The sequence below is a fragment of the Pseudophryne corroboree genome, chromosome 7 (genome assembly GCF_028390025.1).
Source record: "Pseudophryne corroboree isolate aPseCor3 chromosome 7, aPseCor3.hap2, whole genome shotgun sequence".
Lineage (NCBI taxonomy): Eukaryota > Metazoa > Chordata > Amphibia > Anura > Myobatrachidae > Pseudophryne > Pseudophryne corroboree.
The window spans coordinates 312,423,857-312,432,637 of NC_086450.1; positions in this window are offsets into that span (position 1 = coordinate 312,423,857).

Consider the following 8,781-nt stretch of genomic DNA (forward strand, 5'->3'; position numbering starts at 1 on the left):
GTAATATAATACTATACTATAGTATCCATCCATCTACATTGTATACCTTTGGTGGCTTTTTTTTTCTTCATACTAGTTTAGCAGTCTGCTGACAGTGTCCACCAGGTCCGTTATTATTATTATACAGTATATTATATATATATATATATATATATATATAGCAGTATGGTAGGCCACGGCTGTACCTACCTCTGTGTCGTCAGTGCACTCGTCGTCCATAAGTAATATAATACTATACTATCCATCCATCTACATTGTATACCTGTGGTGGTTTTTTTTTTCTTCATACTATTTAAGCAGTCTGCTGACAGTGTCCACCAGGTCCGTTATTATTATACAGTATATTATATATATATATATATATATATATATATAGCAGTACGGTAGGCCACGGCTGTACCTACCTCTGTGTCGTCAGTGCACTCGTCGTCCATAAGTAATATAATACTATACTATCCATCCATCTACATTGTATACCTGTGGTGGTTTTTTTTTTCTTCATACTAGTTTAGCAGTCTGCTGACAGTGTCCACCAGATCCGTTATTATTATACAGTATATAATATATATATATATATATAGCAGTACGGTAGGCCATGGCTGTACCTACCTCTGTGTAGTCAGTGTACTCGTCGTCCATAAGTAATATAATACTATACTATAGTATCCATCCATCTACATTGTATACCTGTGGTGGCTTTTTTTTTCTTCATACTAGTTTAGCAGTCTGCTGACAGTGTCCACCAGGTCCGTTATTATTATTATACAGTATATTATATATATATATATATATAGCAGTACGGTAGGCCACGGCTGTACCTACCTCTGTGTCGTCAGTGCACTCGTCGTCCATAAGTAATATAATACTATACTATCCATCCATCTACATTGTATACCTGTGGTGGTTTTTTTTTCCTTCATACTAGTTTAGCAGTCTGCTGACAGTGTCCACCAGGTCCGTTATTATTATTATTATACAGTATATTATATATATATATAGCAGTACGGTAGGCCACGGCTGTACCTACCTCTGTGTCGTCAGTGCACTCGTCGTCCATAAGTAATATAATACTATAATATCCATCCATCTACATTGTATACCTGTGGTGGTTTTTTTTTTTTTCATACTAGTTTAGCAGTCTGCTGACAGTGTCCACCAGGTCCGTTATCATTATTATACAGAATATTATTTATATATATATATATATATATATATATATATATAGCTGTACGGTAGGCCACGGCTGTACCTACCTCTGTGTCGTCAGTGCACTCGTCGTCCATAAGTAATATAATACTATACTATCCATCCATCTACATTGTATACCTGTGGTTGGTTTTTTTCTTCATACTAGTTTAGCAGTCTGCTGACAGTGTCCACCAGGTCCGTTATTATTATTATACAGTATATTATATATATATATAGCAGTACGGTAGGCCACGGCTGTACCTACCTGTGTGTCGTCAGTGCACTCGTCGTCCATAAGTATAAGTAATACTATACTATCCATCCATCTACATTGTATACCTGTGGTGGTTTTTTTTTTCTTCATACTAGTTTAGCAGTCTGCTGACAGTGTCCACCTGATCCGTTATTATTATACAGTATATAATATATATATATATATATAGCAGTACGGTAGGCCATGGCTGTACCTACCTCTGTGTAGTCAGTGTACTCGTCGTCCATAAGTAATATAATACTATACTATAGTATCCATCCATCTACATTGTATACCTGTGGTGGCTTTTTTTTTCTTCATACTAGTTTAGCAGTCTGCTGACAGTGTCCACCAGGTCCGTTATTATTATTATACAGTATATTATATATATATATATATAGCAGTACGGTAAGCCACGGCTGTACCTACCTCTGTGTCGTCAGTGCACTCGTCGTCCATAAGTAATATAATACTATACTATCCATCCATCTACATTGTATACCTGTGGTGGGGGTTTTTTCCTTCATACTAGTTTAGCAGTCTGCTGACAGTGTCCACCAGGTCCGTTATTATTATTATACAGTATATTATATATATATATAGCTGTACGGTAGGCCACGGCTGTACCTACCTCTGTGTCGTCAGTGCACTCGTCGTCCATAAGTAATATAATACTATACTATCCATCCATCTACATTGTATACCTGTGGTGGGGGTTTTTTCCTTCATACTAGTTTAGCAGTCTGCTGACAGTGTCCACCAGGTCCGTTATTATTATTATACAGTATATTATATATATATATAGCAGTACGGTAGGCCACGGCTGTACCTACCTGTGTGTCGTCAGTGCACTCGTCGTCCATAAGTATAAGTAATACTATACTATCCATCCATCTACATTGTATACCTGTGGTGGCTTTTAGTTGTGCGCATTAAAATATGGAGAACAAAAATGTGGAGGTTAAAAAAATAGGGAAAGATCAAGATCCACTTCCACCTCGTGCTGAAGCTGCTGCCACTAGTCATGGCCGAGACGATGAAATGCCATCAACGTCGTCTGCCAAGGCCGATGCCCAATGTCATAGTACAGAGCATGTAAAATCCAAAACACAAAAGATCAGTAAAATGACCCAAAAATCAAAATTAAAAGCGTCTGAGGAGAAGCGTAAACTTGCCAATATGCCATTTACGACACGGAGTGGCAAGGAACGGCTGAGGCCGTGGCCTATGTTCATGGCTAGTGGTTCAGCTTCACATGAGGATGGAAGCACTCATCCTCTCGCTAGAAAAAAGAAAAGACTTAACCTGGCAAAAGCACAGCAAAGAACTGTGCGTTCTTCGAAATCACAAATCCCCAAGGAGAGTCCAATTGTGTCGGTTGCGATGCCTGACCTTCCCAACACTGGACGGGAAGAGCTTGCGCCTTCCACCATTTGCATGCCCCCTGCAAGTGCTGGAAGGAGCACCCACAGTCCAGTTCCTGATAGTCAAATTGAAGATGTCAGTGTTGAAGTACACCAGGATGAGGATATGGGTGTTGCTGGTGCTGGGGAGGAAATTGACAAGGAGGATTCTGATGGTGATGTGGTTTGTTTAAGTCAGGCACCCGGGGAGACACCTGTTGTCCGTGGGAGGAATATGGCCATTGACATGCCTGGTCAAAATACAAAAAAAATCAGCTCTTCAGTGTGGAATTATTTCAACAGAAATGTGGACAACTGGTGTCAAGCCATGTGTTGCCTTTGTCAAGCTGTAATAAGTAGGGGTAAGGACGTTAACCACCTCGGAACATCCTCCCTTATACGTCATCTGCAGCGCATTCATAATAAGTCAGTGACAAGTTCAAAAACTTTGGGCGACAGCGGAAGCAGTCCACTGACCAGTAAATCCCTTCCTCTTGTAACCAAGCTCCCGCAAACCACACCACCAACTCCCTCAGTGTCAATTTCCTCCTTACCCAGGAAAGCCAACAGTCCTGCAGGCCATGTCACTGGCAAGTCTGACGAGTCCTCTCCTGCCTGGGATTCCTCCGATGCATCCTTGAGTGTAACGCCTACTGCTGCTGGCGCTGCTGTTGTTGCTGCTGGGAGTCGATCGTCATCCCAGAGGGGAAGTCGGAAGACCACTTGTACTACTTCCAGTAAGCAATTGACTGTCCAACAGTCCTTTGCGAGGAAGATGAAATATCACAGCAGTCATCCTGTAGCAAAGCGGATAACTCAGGCCTTGACAACTATGTTGGTGTTAGACGTGCGTCCAGTATCCGCCGTTAGTTCACGGGGAACTAGAGAATTGCTTGAGGTAGTGTGCCCCCGTTACCAAATACCATCTAGGTTCCACTTCTCTAGGCAGGCGATACCGAGAATGTACACGGACGTCAGAAAAAGAGTCACCAGTGTCCTAAAAAATGCAGTTGTACCCAATGTCCACTTAACCACGGACATGTGGACAAGTGGAGCAGGGCAGACTCAGGACTATATGACTGTGACATCCCACTGGGTAGATGTATTGCCTCCCGCTGCAAGAACAGCAGCGGTGGCACCAGTAGCAGCATCTCGCAAACGCCAACTCGTTCCTAGGCAGGCTACGCTTTGTATCACCGCTTTCCAGAATACGCACACAGCTGAAAACCTCTTACGGCAACTGAGGAAGATCATCGCAGAATGGCTTACCCCAATTGGACTCTCCTGTGGATTTGTGGCATCGGACAATGCCAGCAATATTGTGCGTGCATTACATCTTGGCAAATTCCAGCACGTCCCATGTTTTGCACATACCTTGAATTTGGTGGTGCAGAATTATTTAAAATACGACAGGGGCGTGCAAGAGATGCTGTCGGTGGCCAGAAGAATTGCGGGCCACTTTCGGCGTACAGGCACCGCGTACAGAAGACTGGAGCACCACCAAAAACACCTGAACCTGCCCTGCCATCATCTGAAGCAAGAGGTGGTAACGAGGTGGAATTCAACCCTCTATATGCTTCAGAGGATGGAGGAGCAGCAAAAGGCCATTCAAGCCTATACATCTGCCCACAATATAGGCAAAGGAGGTGGAATGCACCTGTCTCAAGCGCAGTGGAGAATGATTTCAACGTTGTGCAAGGTTCTGCAACCTTTTGAACTTGCCACACGTGAAGTCAGTTCAGACACTGCCAGCCTGAGTCAGGTCATTCCCCTCATCAGGCTTTTGCAGAAGAAGCTGGATGCATTGAAGGAGGAGCTAAAACAGAGCGATTCCGCTAGGCATGTGGGACTTGTGGATGGAGCCCTTCATTCGCTTAACCAGGATTCACGGGTGGTCAATCTGTTGAAATCAGAGCACTACATTTTGGCCACCGTGCTCGATCCTAGATTTAAAACCTACGTTGGATCTCTCTTTCCGGCAGACACAAGTCTGCAGAGGTTCAAAGACCTGCTGGTGAGAAAATTGTCAAGTCAAGCGGAACGCGACCCGTCAACATCTCCTCCTTCACATTCTCCCGCAACTGGGGGTGCGAGGAAAAGGCTATGAATTCCGAGCCCACCCGCTGGCGGTGATGCAGGGCAGTCTGGAGCGACTGCTGATGCTGACATCTGGTCCGGACTGAAGGACCTGCCAACGATTACTGACATGTCGTCTACTGTCACTGCATATGATTCTCTCACCATTGAAAGAATGGTGGAGGATTATATGAGTGACCGCATCCAAGTAGGCACGTCAGACAGTCCGTACGTATACTGGCAGGAAAAAGAGGCAATTTGGAGGCCCTTGCAGAAACTGGCTTTATTCTGCCTAAGTTGCCCTCCCTCCAGTGTGTACTCCGAAAGAGTGTTTAGTGCCGCCGCTCAGCAATCGGCGTACGAGGTTACTTCCAGAAAATGTGGAGAAGATGATGTTCATTAAAATGAATTATAATCAATTCCTCCGTGGAGACATTCACCAGCAGCAATTGCCTCCAGAAAGTACACGGGGACCTTTGATGGTGGATTCCAGTGGGGACGAATTAATAATCTGTGAGGAGGGGGATGTACACAGTGAAAGGGGTGATGAATCGGACGATGATGATGAGGTGGACATCTTGCCTCTGTAGAGCCAGTTTGTGCAAGGAGAGATTGATTGCTTCTTTTTTGGTGGGGGCCCAAACCAACCAGTCATTTCAGTCACAGTCGTGTGGCAGACCCTGTCGCTGAAATGATGGGTTCGTTAAAGTGTGCATGTCCTGTTTATACAACATAAGGGTGGGTGGGAGGGCCCAAGGACAATTCCATCTTGCACCTCTTTTTTCTTTCATTTTTCTTTGCGTCATGTGCTGTTTGGGGAGTATTTTTTTGAAGGGCCATCCTGCGTGACACTGCAGTGCCACTCCTAGATGGGCCAGGTGTTTGTGTCGGCCACTAGGGTCGCTTAGCTTAGTCACACAGCTACCTTATTGCGCCTCTTTTTTTCTTTTCGTTATGTGCTGTTTGGGGAGTATTTTTTTGAAGGGCCATCCTGTCTGACACTGCAGTGCCACTCTTAGATGGGCCAGGTGTTTGTGTCGGCCACTTGGGTCGCTGAGCTCAGTCACACAGCTACCTCATTGCACCTCTTTTTTTCTTTGCGTCATGTGCTGTTTGGGGAGTATTTTTTTGACGGGCCATCATGCGTGACACTGCAGTGCCACTCCTAGATGGGCCAGGTGTTTGTGTCGGCCACTAGGGTCGCTTAGCTTAGTCACACAGCTACCTCATTGCGCCTCTTTTTTTCTTTGCGTCATGTGCTGTTTGGGGAGTATTTTTTTGAAGGGCCATCCTGTCTGACACTGCAGTGCCACTCCTAGATGGGCCAGGTGTTTGTGTCGGCCACTTGGGTCGCTGAGCTTAGTCACACAGCTACCTCATTGCACCTCTTTTTTTCTTTGCGTCATGTGCTGTTTGGGGAGTATTTTTTTGAAGGGCCATCCTGCGTGACACTGCAGTGCCACTCCTAGATGGGCCAGGTGTTTGTGTCGGCCACTAGGGTCGCTTAGCTTAGTCACACAGCTACCTCATTGCACCTCTTTTTTTCTTTGCATCATGTGCTGTCTGGGGAGTATTTTTTTGAAGGGCCATCCTGCCTGACACTGCAGTGCCACTCCTAGATGGGCCAGGTGTTTGTGTCGGCCACTTGTGTCGCTTAGCTTAGCCATCCAGCGACCTCGGTGCAAATTTTAGGACTAAAAATAATATTGTGAGGTGTTCAGAATAGACTGAAAATTAGTGTAAATTATGGTTATTGAGGTTAATAATACTATGGGATCAAAATGACCCCCAAATTCTATGATTTAAGCTGTTTTTTAGGGTTTTTTGAAAAAACACCCGAATCCAAAACACACCCGAATCCGACAAAAAAAATTCGGTGAGGTTTTGCCAAAACGCGTTCGAACCCAAAACACGGCCGTGGAACCGAACCCAAAACCAAAACACAAAACCCAAAAAATTTCCAGTGCACATCACTAATAAGAAGTAATAATATGCAAATCCACAGCATGATTAATCACATCACTCAATTCGTCATTGTCACACTTAGTAGGATCACTACTCAATGGTAAATACACAGTAGAATCAGATAACTGTCGATTGGCCTCAGCTCGATAATCAGAAACATTTTGAATTACTATGGCGCCCCCCTTGTCAGCGGAGCGCACTACTATATCTGTATATCGAGAGAGATCAATCAATGCCTGTTTTTCTAATTTGGACAAATTGTGTTTAAACGGAGGAGGTTTCTTGGATATCTCACTAACGGAATCAGATAGTATTTTGGAATAAGATTTTATGGCAGCATTAGAAGAAGGAGGATCAAACGTACTCTTACTTCTGATTGGACAAGGATCAATCACATAGTTAGAAACAGACTTATCAAAATGTTCCCTCAGTCGTAGAGTACGATTTAATCTGCTAATATCAACCATAGTATTAAAGGGAACATGAGGGTTGGTCGGGACAAATGATAACCCTTTACACAAAACTCTGGTTTCAACATCAGAAAAAACTCGAGACGACAAATTAACTAACATTACTTCGTCTTTGAAGTCTTTTTTGCTTGCCTTTCGCATTGCTTGGATCGTCGGGTTTCCGGTCTTTTCTTGGGATTTTTTGAGCCCGTGTGCGGACACCTAAAGGGGGACGTCCTCTGCCTGAGGGTTGTCGTGATGTCTCCCCATCAATCTCACTCTGAGAGGATCTGCCATCCATTGAGGAGTCAGTTTCACAAGGTTGTCTAAATTTCTTCCCTCTGCGGAATCTATTCTGTCCAGGACCTCCGCCCCGCTGGTTAACCCATAAGTACACACGATTATCCTCATAGTCCTTGTTAACAATATCCCTCTTATTCTGTTTAAAGGTAATTAATTCTTGTTTATATTTGTCAACTTGCACTTGTAATTTAGTTAACCAGTCCCCCGTTGTGTCCTTATGTAGAGTCTCTTTGCCCAAAATCTCCAAAGTATTGATTTTATCTCTTACCAAGTTCATCTCCTGTGTGGCCTCCTCGATCACCAGGAGTAGAAGATCAAACGAGGCCTTATTTAGAATGGCCACCCATCTCCGACAGAACTCCGGGCTAAAACGTCCAATAGTGGGGGTATTACGGATTCTGAATCCCCGGGGGAGTTTCTTCTCCCGGAAATATTCGGATAATGAGACTCCGTGTAGGAAATAATCCACTTCCCTCTTCTGTAGTTTGAGGAGTTTGTGAAAGATCTGCTCCGCAGATTCTTCTCCAGCTGTGGTTGCCATTCTCTCCTTGAAGAGAATTCTCTCAGCATCGGCATCAGACATGGAGAGCTGGTCACCCAGAGGTAGATGTATAGCATGATATCCCGTAGCTGCACCGCCATCAGACTCCATTTCCACACCACACAAAATGTATCACTGTGAAAAACACTGATTCCTGGTGTAATCTTCTCGGGTGCCTTAGTAAGGGCTAGAACAGCGTCTACCCAATATAAGGAAAGTGTAGACTCGGCACTCACGAATTCAGGTAACAATGTGCTGGGTGCCTTCCAAATCATGCATACATGGAGAGAGGTCGGCGGCACTCACAGACTGAGATAAGAGGCTGAATAGCTTCAACGTTTCGGTTTTATTAACCTTCGTCAGGAATAACAAATAGCAAACATAGTGAACTTAAATACATACAGACAGGTAACAAGTGCCAATCACCTTCACCATTGAATTAACGAACATCCGGTGACGTCAGCTGGCAGAACCATCCCACCTCTGCCAGCTCACCGGTCCCTAAGTTAAACTAATTAATTAACCATTACCATGGTGACTATTGAGCAGTGTAGCTCAATCAATCAAGCTGTGTACGATTGATGTTGTTAGCTTATATACAAA